General features: G+C 45.9%; 1 long non-coding RNA gene across 1 annotated transcript in view; it reads right to left on the minus strand.

Annotated features, from left to right (window-relative positions):
• Nucleotides 1-8,582, minus strand: part of LOC143807508 (uncharacterized) — a 165,761-nt gene extending 157,179 nt beyond the window's left edge. Inside the window, exon 1 of the long non-coding RNA XR_013221751.1 lies at nt 8,554-8,582. This is a non-coding gene — a long non-coding RNA (uncharacterized LOC143807508). The remainder of the gene's footprint in view (nt 1-8,553) is intronic.
• Nucleotides 8,583-18,306: the final 9,724 nt, after the last annotated feature.

Below are 18,306 nucleotides of genomic sequence, written 5' to 3' on the forward strand. Positions count from 1 at the left end.
AAAAAAGCTCAAAAGACTGAACCTGTGTACAGCAAGTGCAGGCGTTCATTCTTTTAGTGTTTGTTTAGCGCTTTTTAAAGCATTTTACAGAGTGCATCTGCCTTAAATAGATGTCGTGTGCACAGACTCAGTGTGTGACGTCAGTAAGGGGCGCAACCATGAAAAGTGCCTAGGGCAGCATGAAGGCCAAATACGGCCCTGTATCAGGCAGCCACTTTCTGCCACGTTCATAGTGTTGTGTTATACCACAGGGCCAGAGTTGGGGTTCTGTGTCTCCCCCCAAAAGCAAGTCATCTTTCAGGCAAGCTACGTGTCAGCAGGGGAAGGTGGGGCAAAAGAATGTGAAATCCATGATTGGTTAATTTAAATGAAGGTTAGCTAATCAACATTTTTGGTAGCCAGACGTGTCCTTTTTTCGGTCAGTATTGAACCAGCAGCACTGAACACTCTTTCTGAAAGCACACTGACAGCAGGGCAATCGAGGTCCTGTAATCCATATTCTGGCAATTCAGGCCAGGTGTCTAGTTTAGATGCCCAGTAATCAAAGGGGAATGACCTGTGAGGGAGAACGGAAATCGATAAGGGCGGAAAAGTAGTTTGTAACCATACTGGACAAATGCTGTCTCCTGTCACTTTGAATCGATGCAGCTGTCCCTGTCGTGTCAGCGGTCATTGCGAAATCATTCCACAACCTTGTCATAAAACCCCTCTGTCCAACGCCACTTCGGATTTCTGCACCTCTAGCACCTCTGCCATGTTGCCCCCTGCAGCTCGTGTGAGAACCATCACCGCCGCTGTGTGCTGGGAATGCCTGAACCAAACGGTCTACAAGAGTTGCTTGTTTGGTAGCCAATAAATGACCTAGGTTCTCATGTGGCATGATATTTTGCAGTTTTCCTTTATATCTTGTATCCATGAGGCAGGCCAACCAGTTGTCGTCATCGGTCATCATTTTAACAATGCGGGGGTCCCTTTTTAGGATACGCAAGGCATACTCAGCCATGTGGGCCAATGTTCCAGGTGTGAATTAACTGTTTCTGCTGGGTTGAGGACCACTTTCTTGCAAATCAACATCACAAGTGTCCCGCAATAAACCTGTACCAGACCTTGCAATGCCACCAGTTTCTATTGCCACCTGAGAATCATCCTCCCCCCATACATATTCATCCCCATCATCCTCCTCATCCTCTTCGTCCACCAATTCGTCCTGGACAGTTCCCTGAGCAGACAATGGCTGACTGTCATCAAGGCTTCCCTCCTCCTCGGCTGCAGACGCTTGCTCCTTAATGTGCGTCAAACTTTGCATCAGCAGACGCATAAGTGGGATGTTAATGCTTATGATGGCGTCGACCACTGCACACCAGACAACTCCATGTCTGCCATCCAAGTGCCTGCCCGTGTATCCTCCCACAAATTAATTACAGCACGCCTCTGTTCGCACAGCCTCTGAATCATGTGCAGTGTGGAGTTCCACCTTGTTGCAACGTCGATTATTAGGCGGTGCTGGGGAAGATTCAGCAATCGCTGATGGTTCAGCATACGGCTGGAGTGTATGGGCATCCGGCAGATGTGCGAGCAAAGTCTTCGCACCTTCAGGAGCAGGGCTGGTAACTTTGGATAATTTTTGAGGAAGCCCTGCACCACCAGGTTAAAGGTGTGAGCCAGGCAAGGTATGTGTTTCAGTTCTGAAAGGGCTATGGCAGCCCTAAAATTCCTTCCGTTATCACTGAATACCTTGCCTGCCATAAGATGTACACTGCCCAGCCATGACTGAGTTTGTTGCTGCAAGTACTCCACCAGTACTTCTGCGGTGTGTCTGTTGTCGCCCAAACACTTCATTTGAAACACAGCCTGCTGACGCTTACCACTAGCTGTTCGATAATGGGACACCCTGTGTGCAACACTGGCAGCTGCGGATGGAGTGATAGGGCGACTGCGCTCTGTGCACGAGCTTTCGCTTCTGGAGGAGGAGGAGCAGGAGTGGCGAACGCCTTATGCCAACTGTTTCCTTAGACTGTGGGATAGGCTGAACTGTCCCACTATGGCTGCCCCCTGTGGACCCTGCATCCTACACATTAACCCAGTGCGCCGTGATGGACACGTAACGTCCCCGGCCATGCCTACTGGTCCATGCATCTGTTGTGAGGTGCACCTTTCCACTGATTGTTTGCCTCAAGGCATGGACAATGCGGTCTTTGACATGCTGGTGGAGGGCTGGGATGGCTTTTCTCGCAAAGAAGTGGCGACTGGGTAGGTCATAGCGTGATACTGCGTGGGCCATCAGGTCTTTGAAAGCTTCGCTTTCAACCAAACGGTAGGGCATCATCTGAGATTAGTATAGCAATGTGGGCGTTCAAATCCTGTGTACGCGGATGAGAGGATGAGTACTTTCTTTTCCTAACGAGAGTCTCTTGTAGGGTGAGCTGGACTGGAGAGCTGCATATGGTGGAACTAGCGGTGGTGGTGGTGGACATGGCGGATTGAGAGAGAGTTTGTTATGGTATTCTTGTTGTTGGCCTACATACAGTCTTTCCTACCAATAACCTTGTGATTCCCTGACTGCTTTGGCCTTACGACGATACCTCCACATTTGCTGCTGGTGGTGTCCTAACCGGTGGGCTTACAGTGAGGGAAGCAATGTAGCATTGCTGACTACCTTCATTCCGAGCAGGTGCACCAATGGTACGGGACGTTTGGTAGTTAGTCCAGGCTTGCAAGTGCATGCTGGTTAAATGTCTAAGCATGCACGTTGTATTTAAATTTTGAAGATTCTTCTCTCTGCTAAAGGTCTTTGAGCATTTCTTACAGATAACTTTTGACTGATCATTCTGATCTTGGTTAAAAAATTGCTACACTACTCTCTTCCTACTATCGAAAACCTTTTCAGGCATTGTGCGCTGTGCTACTTTCACCGAATGGCCGCGCTCTCCTAAAACTGTTTTTGTTTTTCGCAAACATTTTTGGCCTGATACGGGCCTGCCAGATGACAGCTGTTGCAATGTAGATGGCTGCTGCGGATCATCCTCCTCCGCTTCTGAGCTAGTGGCAGCGGCACCCTCTTCCCCCAATGGCTGCCAATCTGGGTCAACAACTGGGTCATCTATCACCTCCTCCTCAATGTCATGTGCACCTTCCTCAGTGTCACCGTCTAAGGTGCTATAGCGTTCGGGACAGGGCACCATAGTCTCATCAGGGTCACATTCTGGCTCAGTAAACTGCGAGGGCAATGTAGTGATCAGAGTCAATGGAACAGCATCACAATCTTGCTGTGGCTGTGCATCAGTGCACTCCATGTCCGATTCTTCTTGTAATTGGCAAAGTACAATTTCCCTTTCTAACCCAGGCACGGTATGTGTAAAGAGCTCCATGGAGTAACCTGTAGTGTCGCCTGATGCATCCTTCACTTTTGGTTTGGGAGAAGGACACAAGGAAATGTCTTTTTCCTGACCGGGAGCATCCACTGACGACTGGCTGCTCTTACATTTAGAACTTTGGGAAGGGAAGGCGAAAAAGCTAGAAGGTGAGTCAGCAAGGAAAGACAACACTTTTTCCTGCTTCTCCGGCTTTAAAAGCTGTTTTCCTACTCCCAGGTAAGGGAGCCTTCGAAGCCTTGTGTAGCCAGACGATGACGCAGGCTGAACACCTCCAGCCTTAGGTGCTACTGTGCTTTTGCCACTACCACGAGATGCAGCACCACCAGCACCATCAGTACCAGCTGGCAACCCCCGCCCACGGCCTCTTCCACCAGACTTTCCTCATTTTTTGGGGGGAGACACTGAACCACAACTCATATTACACCGTTGTAATATGAGGGGCCCTGTGCCAGTACCGCCGCCCACGAGAGAGTGTTCCCCCCCCCAGCTTGAATAGTGCTCTACCACTTGCAATACTACCTCTCCCAGCTCCACCACTGTGTAGTCTGTGCGGTTAAAACCTTAAATGGCACTGCCAATACGAATTATTTGAAATGATAGATGATAGTTAAACTATACAGGGGCCCTGGCCTCCATTATATTAAACTGCATTTGGCCTACTTGTTGGGTTGGGCCTAGTAACATTGTCTGCTGCCGCCTCTTGTTTTCCTCTATTAAACAAAGCTGAGCATGAAGCTTCAGGCTTTCAGCCTGTAACAACAATATGAAACTACATTTGGCCTAGTTCTTGGTTTGGGCCTAGTAACGTTGTCTGCTGCTGCCTCTTGTTTTCCTCTACTACACAAAGCTGAGCTTCAATCTTCAGGCTTTCGGCCTATATTTAGAATATGAAACTGCATTTGGCCTACTTGTTTGGTTGGGCCTACTAACGGTGTCTGCCGCTGATTGTTGTTCTCCTCCACTGAACAAACCAATGCCGCCTGTTTACTCCTGTTACCAATTTTTAACAGCTTTTAGCCTAGTTTTTTTTATTTTGGGCCTATATCTGTGTTTCCTCCTCATTCCTGCCCATTGCCCAGCCACTGCTAGATGAGTCTGCTGGTACATTGACCTAGACCACTACATTCCCCTTGCACTCTACACAGCCTGAATCTGACCCTGCTGAAACTCAGGTTCCCCTTCCCGCATACTATACCACCTTACATGGGGACAAAGAGGAAGGTGCAGATGAAAGTGCAGGTTCCTTCAACAGGTGGGGGGGTCATACTCATTGGCGATGTCACTGGCGCAGGGCCCCTCATAGTACGCAAAAGTGTCTCTGCCGGTGGGAGGCGCCCCCGCTGTCAATCAATACGCCATACTGAGGGGCCCTGTGCCAGTGGCAATGCGAACGAGTGTGCCCCCCCTGCTTGCTCAGGATCACAGCACTTGCAAAGTTGAAATACTTACCTCTCCCTGCTCCACCGCCGTGACGTAGTCCGCGTTTCCTGGGCCCACGAAAAACTTGAGCCAGCCCTACTCCCCCCACAACTGTTGCCAAATGACCCCCAAATTTTCAATGGCTAACTATTATTATAAGGTAAATTAAGATTGACAAGCTTAAGTAACAAGAATTGATGTTTTTGGCATTAAAATGGGCTCTATTGGTGTTTTCCTGTCCTCCACTCACTGCCGACTTTGATTCTCCATTGACTTGCATTGGGTTTCGTGTTTCGGTCGGATCCCCGACTTTTCGAAATAATCGGCCGATTTCACCCGACCCGACTTTTGACAAAGTTGGGTTTCGCGAAACCCGACTTGATCCTGAAAAAGTAAAAGTCGCTCAACCCTAATCCTCATCATTCTTGACTGACAGATTCCTTAGTGCTAGAAGTGTCCGGAGCTACACAATTAACAGAGCCACCCACACAATTTCACTAATGTTCTCCATCTCTTCTGGCCCCATGTCATCCAAGGCTGAATGTTCATCTTATGCAATAAATCAACATCATGAGTTGTTGTGAAAGATTTTAGCACCTTGTTGACAGAATTTATTAACTTTGACAGCAGTGACTGTGCAGAACTGATGGTGTCACTTTGAGAGGTAACATCATCCTGCTATGACTGAGATGAGTGATGTTCCATATCCATAGCGCCCTCTGCTTCCTCTTCTCTAATATGCTTGCCAGAAGCAAAGAAGACCAAATAGAATCTGCAAGTGGCAGTATTACTACTTGGAGAGCTGGTGCCTGTCGTGGGGCTGCTAGCAGCTTATAGAAAAAAAGTTTGGCTCCAACTCCCAGATACAATTCAAATGCTTTATTTAAACAAGCTAAAATAGCATGGCACTAGGCTTGGAAGAATAAAGGCAAGATGAGAGAAAGTGACACATTTCAATCACAATCTCGGTCTTAGGGTACCGTCACACATTGAAATTTCCATCGCTACGACGTTACGATTCGTGACGTTCTAGCGATATCGTTACGATATCGCTGTGTCTGACACGCTACTGCGATCAGACACCCTGCTGAGAATCGTACGTCGTAGCAGATCGTTTGGAACTTTCTTTCGTCGCTTGATCACCCGCTGACATCGCTGGATCGTTGTGTGTGACAGCGATCCAGCGATGTCTTCGCTTGTAACCAGGGTAAACATCGGGTAACTAAGCGCAGGGCCGCGCTTAGTAACCCGATGTTTACCCTGGTTACAAGCGTAAACGTAAAAAAACAAACCGTACATACTCACCCGTCGGTGTCCTTCAGGTCCCTTGCCGTCTGCTTCCTGCTCTGAGTGCCGGACGGAAAGTGAGAGCAGAGCGCAGCGGTGCTGTGATCTGCTCTCACTGTACGGCTGCACTCAGAGCAGGAAGCAGACGGCAAGGGACCTGAAGGACACCGACGGGTGAGTATGTACTGTTTGTTTTTTTACGTTTACGCTGGTAACCAGGGTAAACATCGGGTTACTAAGCGCGGCCCTGCGCTTAGTTACCCGATGTTTACCCTGGTTACCCGGGGACTTCGGCATCGCTCCAGCGCCGTGATTGCAACGTGTGACCGCAGTCTACGACGCTGGAGCGATGATTATACGACGCTGCGACGTCACGAATCGTGCCGTCGCAGCGATGAAAATTTCAATGTGTGACGGTACCCTTAGTCTGAGGTAGTCTCTCTGGAAAGAAACAGGTTAAATATACAGTGGTTTGTGAAAGTATTCACCCCCAATACCTCTCCCCACCTTGGCATTTTCCTGTTCTGCTATCTCCACAATCTGGAACTTTACAGGTTCTTTTTTTGAGAGTTTGCATTAGTTCATGTAAAGAACACGTCAACAACTATAAACCTTTGGCCTTATTTTCATTGTGATGCAAACAACAAAGCGAAAATAACTGAAAATTCAGTGTACATAACTATTCACCCCCACTAAAGTCAGTACTTTGTAGAGCCTCCTTTTGAATCAATTACAGCTACTAGCTGCTTTGGATACGTCTCTAGGAGCTTTCCACATCTTGTCACTGGGATGTTTGCCCGTTCCTCAAGGAAAAACAGCTCCAGAGCCTTCAAGTTAAATGGTTTCCTCTGCTGAACAGCAATCTTCAAAGCTGACCACAGATTCTCAATTGTATTAAGGTCTGGGCTTTGACTAGGCGACTCCAAAACATTTGCACACTTCCCGTTAAACCACTCGAGTGTTGCTTTAGCAGTATGCTTTGAGTTACTGTCTTGTTGGAAGGTAAACCTCTGTCCCAGTCTCAAACCACTGAGAAAGTTTTGCTCAAGAATATCCCTGTATTTCGCACTATACATCATCCCCTCAACTTGCACCATTTTCCCTGTCCCTGGTGCAAAAAAGCATCCCCACAACAGGATTCTGCTACCACCACGTTTCATTGTGAGAATGGTGTTCATTCATGGGGGGGTGAGGTGTGTTGGTTTGGCGCCAGACATGGCATTTACCTTGGTGCCCAATAAGATCAACTTTCATCTCACCTGACCACAGCACCTTCCTCCATACATTTGTGAAGTCTCCCACATATATTTTGGAGCCTTACAATTTTGGTGTGCAAGTAAAGGCTTTTTTTCTGCCCACTCTTCCATAAAGGTCAACTCTATGGAGTATACGGCTTATTTTGGTCATATGGACAGATACTTCAGTCTCTGCTTGGGAGCTCTGCAGATCCTGCAGGGTTACATTTAGTACCTGTGCTGTGTCTCTGATTAATGACCTTCTTGCTGGGCTGAGAGTTTTGGAAGGCGTCCCTCTCTTGGCAGGTTTGTTGTAGTATCATGTTCTTCCCGTTTGATGCTAATGGATTTAAATGTACAGCTCTGGCAAAAATTAAGAAACCACCACATCAAAACCCTGTCATGGGCAGCCCAATCTCCAGACCTGAACCCCATTGAAAACCTCTGGAATGTAATCAAGAGGATGATGGATAGATAGTCACAAGCCATGAAACAAAGAAGAACTGCTTAACTTTTTGCGCCAGGAGCAGTGTGAAAGAAAAGACAGGTGGAAAACATGATAGGACGCAGGAAAGCTGTGATTTAAAATCATGGTCATTCCACAAAATATTGATTTCTGAACTCTTCCTGAGTTAAAACATTAGTATTGTTGTTTCTAAATGATTATGAACTTGTTTTCTTTGCATTATTTGTGGTCTGAAAGCACTGTTTTTTGTTTTTTTTTATAATGTTGATCATTTCTACTTTTCAGAAAAAAAATACAAAATGTATTGCTTGGAAATTCAGAGACATGTTGTTATAAGTTTATAGAATAAATGAACAATTTACATTTTACTCAAAAATATACCTATGAACAAAAAAACAGACAAGACAGAACCTTTTTGCAGTGGTCTCTTAATTTTTGCCAGAGCTGTATATCACAATTGTGCATATGTGTTACATTTTGGAGTCGCCCTGCTTTTTTCTATTTCATATAGATGACCCAGAGGCGTAGCTAGGGTTTTGGTTCGGGGGGGGGGGGATGAAGCTTCTGAGTGGGCCCCTAACCAGGTAACCTTCATTACAACTCGGTGACTCACCCTAATAGTGGAGGAGAACCTCAGTAGAAGACTGCGCTATTGCTGAAGATAATCTCTATATAACGACCAATATGGATATTACTGCCATATGGTCAGTGGTAGGTACCAGCCCTACAGAACATATAACAGATCACTGCACAGTTACAGATAATATCTTACCGCTGACGTCCTTTCTGATGGAATCGTTCATTTTTCCCGTCTTTTCCATCTGGCTCAGACAGACATGACAACTTCTTCCAGCTACAACTCGGCTGCAGAGAATACAACAAAGACACATTTCACTTCTCATATTCCAGCCCCATCACCATCTATTCCCAACCTGCACAAACTCCTCATCCTGCTGATATCCCAATACTGAGCCGCTGCTGCCGTATGTCCCTATTACTGCCCGATACCCCAATACTGAGCCGCTGCTTCCGTATGTGTCCCTATTACTGCACCTGATACCCCAATACTGAGCCGCTGCTGCCGTATGTCCCTATTACTGCCCGATACCCCAATACTGAGCCGCTGCTGCCGTATGTCCCTATTACTGCACCTGATACCCCAATACTGAGCCACTGCTGCCATATGTGTCCCTATTACTGCACCCGATACCCCAATACTGAGCCGCTGCTGCCGTATGTGTCCCTATTACTCAACCTGATACCCCAATACTGAGCCGCTGCTGCCGTATGTGTCCCTATTACTGCACCCGATACCCCAATACTGAGCCGCTGCTGCCGTATGTGTCCCTATTACTGCACCTGATACCCCAATACTGAGCCGCTGCTGCCGTATGTGTCCCTATTACTGCACCCGATACCCCAATACTGAGCCGCTGCTGCCGTATGAGTTCCTATTACTGCACCTTATACAGTGGGGCAAAAAAGTATTTAGTCAGTCAGCAATAGTGCAAGTTCCACCACTTAAAAAGATGAGAGGCATCTGTAATTTACATCATAGTTAGACCTCAACTATGGGAGACAAACTGAGAAATAAAAATCCCATTGTCTGTTTTTTTATCATTTTATTTGCATATTATGGTGGAAAATAAGTATTTGGTCAGAAACAAACAATCACGATTTCTGGCTCTCACAGACCTGTAACTTCTTCTTTAAGAGTCTCCTCTTTCCTCCACTCATTACCTGTAGTAATGGCACCTGTTTAAACTTGTTATCAGTATAAAAAGACACCTGTGCACACCCTCAAACAGTCTGACTCCAAACTCCACTATGGTGAAGACCAAAGAGCTGTCAAAGGACACCAGAAACAAAATTGTAGCCCTGCACCAGGCTGGGAAGACTGAATCTGCAATAGCCAACCAGCTTGGAGTGAAGAAATCACCAGTGGGAGCAATAATTAGAAAATGGAAGACATTCAAGACCACTGATAATCTCCCTCGATCTGGGGCTCCACGCAAAATCCCACCCCGTGGGGTCAGAATGATCACAAGAACGGTGAGCAAAAATCCCAGAACCACGCGGGGGGACCTAGTGAATGAACTGCAGTGAGCTGGGACCAATGTAACAAGGCCTACCATAAGTAACACACTACGCCACCATGGACTCAGATCCTGCAGTGCCAGACGTGTCCCACTGCTTAAGCCAGTACATGTCCGGGCCCGTCTGAAGTTTGCTAGAGAGCATTTGGATGATCCAGAGGAGTTTTGGGAGAATGTCCTATGGTCTGATGAAACCAAACTGGAACTGTTTGGTAGAAACACAACTTGTCGTGTTTGGAGGAAAAAGAATACTGAGTTGCATCCATCAAACACCATACCTACTGTAAAGCATGGTGGTGGAAACATCATGCTTTGGGGCTGTTTCTCTGCAAAGGGGCCAGGACGACTGATCCGGGTACATGAAAGAATGAATGGGGCCATGTATCGTGAGATTTTGAGTGCAAACCTCCTTCCATCAGCAAGGGCATTGAAGATGAAACGTGGCTGGGTCTTTCAACATGACAATGATCCAAAGCACACCGCCAGGGCAACGAAGGAGTGGCTTCGTAAGAAGCATTTCAAGGTCCTGGAGTGGCCTAGCCAGTCTCCAGATCTCAACCCTATAGAAAACCTTTGGAGGGAGTTAAAAGTCCGTGTTGCCAAGCGAAAAGCCAAAAACATCACTGCTCTAGAGGAGATCTGCATGGATGAATGGGCCAACATACCAACAACAGTGAGTGGCAACCTTGTGAAGACTTACAGAAAACGTTTGACCTCTGTCATTGCCAACAAAGGATATATTACAAAGTATTGAGATGAAATTTTGTTTCTGACCAAATACTTATTTTCCACCATAATATGCAAATAAAATGATAAAAAAACAGACAATGTGATTTTCTGGATTTTTATTTCTCAGTTTGTCTCCCATAGTTGAGGTCTACCTATGATGTAAATTACAGACGCCTCTCATCTTATTAAGTGGTGGAACTTGCACTATTGCTGAATGACTAAATACTTTTTTGCCCCACTGTACCCTAATACTGAGCCGCTGCTGCCGTATGTGTCCCTATTACTGCCCCTGATACCCCAATACTGAGCCGCTGCTGCTGTATGTGTCCCTATTACTGCACCTGATACCGCAATAATCTCCATACTGTATGATGGCCCCCTAGATAGCCTCCATATACAGTAGCATGATGCACCAAATAGTCCACAATATAGTATAATGCACTCCCCATAGGCAGACTCTATAGCATACACCAGCCACGATAGGCAGACACCCCCATATAGGCAGACCCTGTAATAAGGCAGCACCCCCATAGGCAGACCCTGTAATAAGGCAGCACCTCTATAGGCAGACCCTGTAATAAGGCAGCACCCCCATAGTCAGACCCTGTAATAAGGCAGCACCCCCATAGTCAGACCCTGTAGTAAGGCAGCCCCCATAGTCAGACCCTGTAATAAGGCAGCACCCCTATAGGCAGACCCTGTAATAAGGCAGCACCCTCATAGGCAGACCCTGTAATGAGGCAGCACCCCCATAAGCAGACCCTGTAGTAAGGCAGCACCTCTATAGGCAGACCCTGTAATAAGGCAGCACCCCCATAGTCAGACCCTGTAATAAGGCAGCCCCCATAGCCAGACCCTGTAATAAGACAGCACCCCCATAGTCAGACCCTGTAATAAGGCAGCCCCCATAGTCAGATCCTGTAATAAGGCAGCCCCCATAGTCAGACCCTGTAATAATGCAGCAGCACCCATTAAAAAAAAATAAATAAATAAATACTCACCTCTCTTTTTCCTGGTTCTTGCGCTGCTCCTGCTGATCTCCCGACAGCAGGCGCCGGGCAGTGACATCATCGCGCCCGCTGTCAGTGTTGGCGACATCAGACGACGACACTGACAGGGGGATGATGGGAGAAGGAGCGCAGTGCTCCTTCTCCCATCAATGCGATCAGCTGTATCGGCTAAATGCCAGTACAGCTGATCGTCCGATGACGGCGGGGGGCCCACTGCTGGCACCGGGCCTTCCCCCCGCCTACTCAGGGGCTGCACAGCGGCCGGGCGGCAGAGCAGGGAGATCGATTCTCCCTGCTCTGCTGCAGAAGGTAACTGTATCGGCGAGCTGCGCGCGCCGATACAGTTACGGTGGCGTAGCTCCGGGTGGGCCCCCTCAGAGCTACGGGGCCACCACCCCTTCTGCCCCCCCCCCCCCCGGTAGCTACGCTACTGAGATGACCTTCATAACAATCATCCTTGTGATAATTGAGTCATAGCAATTGTAGGTATGTACTTTATATATTGTCCTTTTGGTGGCATTCTCACACGTTATTTGTTACTAGAATGATAAAACGGTTATTTTTGGCTGCTCACCCATTTTCGATTTTTCTAATACCTGAATTTTTGTACACTTAATTGGTGTGTGCTGGTACGAGTCGAGTTCATAGTGTCACTTTTTGCACTTATCACTGAAGCAGCACGCTGTATAAGATATTTGGCTTTTTTTTTATTTTCTCTTAATTTTTTTATTTCTGTAAATATCTTAAACCCCAATTATTTCCCAATTGTCAAAAAAGTACACCACAAGAAATGCAAGATAGATACTCTCTGATAGCCAAAGTCTGCAACAGACTGCAGTATTGGTGTCAAACTACCCTAGTAAATCATATGCGCAATAACAGACATGTACATTTATATGTCCAGACTTTTTAATTTAGGCCTGTTTTTTATGCTATTTTTTTTAATACCAAAAAAGGAGGCCACAAGGAATGTTAGGTAGGCACATGTCCATATACCCAGCAACTTTCTGCAACAGACCTATTAGTGTGGGGTGTACGCATGTCAGTTTGGACTAGTAAACAAGTTTGCAAAAACACACACAAAAAAAACATCCAGGCATTTGCGGTAAGTGTGCATACCTGTTTTACTAGTCCAAATTAAACACCCATACACACCACTCAACAATACCAACAGTGGCCTGTTACACAACATATTGGGCATTTGGATGTGTACTCATCTATCTGCTAACATCCTTTTTAACAATCAAAAAAAATTCAGACATTTAGCTGTACATTTTTTTTTAAATTGAAATAATGATTGCCCCTACTCAGATTTTTTTCTTTGAAAAATAATTGTGTTGGATAGCTGCTTTCCAGTGCATTTTTAATGAAGAAAAAATGTGTAATTTTCAAGCCCAGCAGCACTATATCACTAATCAATCAATCTGCCTCTCCTCTCTTTGTTTCCCCATATCAATTGACTCTCTATTATTCTCAGACTATACCACTCATCTTCTTTAGTGCTGCAGTTGAAAAATACATAGGGGCCGATTTGTTAAAGCTTTTACACCAGTATTCTGGCATAAAAAGCTATGAAAAGTAAAATAATTTTGGTGCAATTGGAGGCTGCGCTTAGCTTATGTGTCGTTTGCCATTTTCATGCCAGTTTCACCCAGCTCTGACACAGTGGGCGGAGCTTTGGCAGGATGTGGGAGTGGCAACCACCACTCATCAAATTCTCAAGGAGAGGCAGCATTCGCTACTCCACAAATCTTATTCTAGCATGGACTGGAGTAGGATTTGTGCCAAGGTTCACTCAGAGGTGTACACCACTCATCCATTGCTCCTGATTCATGAAGACTGATGTTTGATGACGAGCGTCTGACTCACAATGCTTGTCTTTTTTAATCGAATCAATACTGTCCGGACTCTGGAGTACTTGTCCTTCGATCTAGGGCTTTCTCTTCCTATTTTTATTACTGAGCTATCTTACAAGGAACCTGTCACCCCCCAAATCGAAGGTGAGCTAAGCCCACCGGCATCAGGAGCTTATCTACAGCATTCTGTAATGCTGTAGATAAGCCCCCCGATGTATCCTGAAAGATGAGAAAAAGAGGTTAGATTATACTCACCCAGGGGCGGTCCCGGTTCTGTTCTGGTCCGATGGGCGTCACGGTCCGGGGCCTCCCATCTTCTTACGATGATGTTCTCTTCTTGTCTTCACGCTGCGGCTCCAGCGCAGGTGTACTTTGTCTACCCTGTTGAGGGCAGAGAAAAGTACTGCAGTGCGCAGGCGCCGGGAAAGGTCAGAGAGGCTCGGCGCCTGCGCACTGCAGTACTGTGCTCTGCCCTCAACAGGGCAGACACAGTACGCCTGCGCCGGAGCCGCACCGTGAAGACAAGAAGAGGACGTCATTGTAAGATGTGAGGCCCCAGACCGCGACGCCCATCGGACCGGACCATAGCCTCTTTTTCTCATCTTTCAGGATACATTGGGGGCTTATCTACAGCATTACAGAATGCTGTAGATAAGCCCCTGATGCCAGTGGGCCTAGCTCACCTTTGATTTTGGGGGTGACAGGTTCCCTTTAAATTACTCTAAAATGGCTACAAAACATATTTTACTTTTTTGCTTCTATTCTGGAAAATATAACTAACATTTGTGTCTGTACAGCAGAACTTTCATACATACCATTAGTACGTACGTACATACATCAGCATCTAATCAGTATTGAGTTAATTAAATGGGTCAAAATAAAAAAATATAGTTTTGATTTTTTTTTGTGTGTGTGTGTGTTTTGATGCCCATCTAACCTAACCGTACATATTAAAAAGTATAGTTTTACAGTTATATGGATACCAAACGTGTTGAGGTTATATTACATAGTTAATTATCATAAATATATGACGTGAGGCAGCCCTACAGTATCTTAATCTGAACCAATGCAAAAGTGACCCTCTCCTATTCACAGTATTAAGTGTCGAGATCCTGATGTTGATTCGTGGTTACTGGTTACAACATTGTTGCTCACTAGATTACTTTGATATAACCATCACACTGTGTGAAGAAGAGCTCACATATCAGGGATATACCCATGCAGGGTAAATATGGGGTTAACCAAGTTAGATCTCCATACTAAGGAATATTTGTGACATGATCTGAGCCTGGTTTGTACTTGAGCATGATGTTTCCATAGTAACCAGATCCAATCTGACTTCAAAGCACTGACGTAGATAATGATTTCTGCAATTAGAGGAAACCCATGAAAAAAGAAAACCAGAGGAAGATTATGCATGACTAAACAAAGAATAGCAGGAAAAAAATGGAGGAAGATATACGCATAAAAATAGCCAAAAGAAAAGTTATTTTGGTAGCATCCGGGTTATTTTTTCATTTTGCACGACCTGCAAATGATTTTTTCCTTTTTTAAACCCAAGATAAACAGGAATAGTCACCTGTTATGGATTCACCTGGTGTAGATAAGGATAAACAACATGGACAAAGGTAATGGTACAGCAGGCGGGATATGCCGGACAGCGTGCAGATCAGTGATGGCCAATACAGCATGATGGCAGGTAGACAAGAGTAGCAAGGACACGCCAGAAGACGCACAGCCAGAAGTGTAGACACACACAAAAATTATACATATACCATCAGTCCAGGATGTGCAGGACAAAAAATGGCTGAAAACCAAGTTGTGTGCCATTAACAGACAGAAGAGCTTTAGCAGGGTGAGGGGCGATCAGTGGTGTAAAGAGGCCCCTAAGGTAAGGGGCGATCAGAGGGTGTACCAGTGGTCCTTTGCAGTGTCTCGTCCCACCAGGTCTCAGGCGTATGACTTATTACAGTTGGTGGAAGGTGGAGCCTGAGACCTTGACCCCGGCCAAGATGGTAGAGAGGGTGGTGGTCGACCGGCTGGTGAGGGCTCTGCTGGCCGCCATGCAGCATTGGGTGGGGCAAGGGGATCCAGGCACTCTGGACTAGCTGGTTAAATGGATTGAGCGGTATACAGCCACTCAGGATGGTGTAAGGGACACTGCTCCACTTCGGCTAACATGTCGGGCCTCGCCAGCCCAGGAGCATGGGAAATGTCCACAAACCACTGTTGGGGCTCACCAGGATCGAGCCCGTGATGAAGTGGGGCTCACCAAGATCGAGCCCGTGATGAAGGGGTAACCTGAAGTGAGGGTCACAAAAGTCCCATTTCCACTAGAGCAACTCCAAGGTGTAGTCGTGCTGCAGCGATTAAGTGTTGGCGGTGCCAAGGGCCAGGACATGTGGCTGTCAACTGTCCCCTGAAATTTGCATTGCTTGCAGAACTCAAATAATGCAAAAAAAACAAGTTCATAATCATTTAGAAACAACAATACTAATGTTTTAACTCAGGAAAAGTTCAGCAATCAATATTTTGTTTAATAACCATGATTTTTAATCACAGCTTTCATGCGTCTTGCATGTTTTCCACTAGTCTTTCACACCGCTTTTGGGTGACCTTATGCCACTCCTGGTACAAAAATGTAAGCAGTTCTTCTTTGTTTGATGGCTTGTGAATATCCATCTTCCTCTTGATTACATTCCAGAGGTTTTCAATGGGGATCAGATCTGGAGATTGGACTGGCTATGAGAGGGATTTGATGTGGTGGACCTTCATCCACATCTTGATTGACCTAACTGTGTGGCGCATTGTCCTGCTGGAAAAAAACAGTCCTCAGAGTTGGGGAACATTGCCTGAGCAGAAGGAATCAACTGTTTTTCCAGGATAACCTTGTATGCGGCTTGATTCATATATCTTTCGCGAAGAACATCCTGCCCAATCACAGCTTTGTTGAAGCATCCCCAGATCATCACCGATCCTCCACGAAATTTCACAGTGGGTGCAAGACACTGTGGCTTATAAGCCTCTCCAGGTCTCCGTCTAACCATTAGATGACCAGGTGTTGAGCAAAGCTGAAAATTAGACTCATCAGAGAAGATTACCTTACTCCAGTCCTCTATGGTCCAATCTTTATGGCCTTTGGCAAACTTCAGCCTGGCTCTCCTTTGCTTCTCATTGATGAAAGGCTTTTTTCTAGCTTTACATGACTTGAGCCTCTAGGAGCCTGTTACGAACTGTTCTTGTCATGCACTTCACCCCAGCTGCCATTTTATAGGTCACTTGATGTCATCCTGCGGCTGCTGAGTGACATTTGAATAAGATGACAGTCATCCCGGTCAGTGGAGAGTAGTTTTCGCCCTCTACCAGTCTTTAGCTTTGTCATCCCCAATGTATGCTGCTTGACCTTGTTGTAATGGACTGCCGTCTTAGAAATTTTAAGGATGGAGGCAACATGACACCCACTGCGTCACTTTGGGATATTACTAGCATTTGTTTTGCCATCCAGCTTGTCCTATTGCAAGAGGATTGTGAACACCACAGCAGTGTTTTTAATACTTTCCTTCGTTAAATAAGATTTTCTTCAGGTGATCACCTAATCAGAAGCACATTAAGAAGAATGTGGTGTACTCTGGTTGGAATTCAGTTGACACTGGAATGGAATGGCTGTCAGATATATAGAGAAGCTGATTTTTATAAAACTGCAGTGGTCTCTTAATTTTTGCCAAAGCTGTAAATAAACCTCCTGGCCGCCACTATCAGACTCCCTCATTAACACAGTACAGTATGCTGCCACCAGTTCCTCGTTAGCTATAAGCCCCATCCGACAACAGGCTTATATCGGGTCGGAAACAAGCCCCAGGGTAGCATATATTAACCAACCAAGCGTGCGGACATGGAGATTCGTGAATCAAGATAAAAGAGCAGCCCAAGATTAATTTTATATTTAATCGCCGAAATGCGCACTAGAAAGATACAGGTATATATACCATGGGTACGGAAAGTATACATTCCCCTTTACATTTTTTACTCTTTGTTTCATTGCAGCCATTTGGTAAATTCAAAAAGTTCATTTTTTTCTCATTAATGTACACATGGTCATAAGTATTCAGATGTCCTTTACTCAGTATTGAGTAGAAGCACCCTTTTGAGCTACTACAGCCATGAGTCTTGGGAATGATGCAACAAGTTTTTCACACCTGGATTTGGGGGATCCTCTGCCAATCTTCCTTGCAGATCCTCTCCAGTTCCGTCAGGTTGGATGGTGAACATTAGTGGACCGCCATTTTCAGGTCTCTCCAGAGATGCTCAATTGGGTTTAGGTCAGAGCTCTGGCTGGGCCAGTCAAGAATGGTCACAGAGTTGTTCTGCAGCCACTCCTTTGTTATTTTTGTTGTGTGCTTAGGGTCATTATTTTATTGGAAGGTGAACATTCGGCCAAGCCTGAGGTCCAAAGCACTCTGGAACAGGTTTTCATCCAGGATATCTCTGTACTTGGCTGCATTAATGTTTCCTTCAATGACAACCAGTCGTCATGTCCCTGCAGCTGAAAAACACCCCCATAGTATGATGCTGCCACCATCATGTTTCACTGTTGGGATTGTATTGGGCAGGTAATGAACAGTGCCTGATTTTCTCCACACATACTGTTTAGAATTATCACCAAAAAGGTCTATCTTCATCTCATCAGACCAGAGAATCTTATTTCTCATAGTCTGGGAGTCCTTCATGTGGGTCACGTACCTGCTTCTCAGCACCTGACTGGGGGTTACGCCTGCAAGGGTTAATCTATCTCCTCACTCAGTCCAGAATTCAGCCACTGTCCTAAACTCCAATA

Source organism: Ranitomeya variabilis, chromosome 2 (genome assembly GCF_051348905.1).
Source record: "Ranitomeya variabilis isolate aRanVar5 chromosome 2, aRanVar5.hap1, whole genome shotgun sequence".
NCBI classification, from domain to species: Eukaryota; Metazoa; Chordata; class Amphibia; order Anura; family Dendrobatidae; genus Ranitomeya; species Ranitomeya variabilis.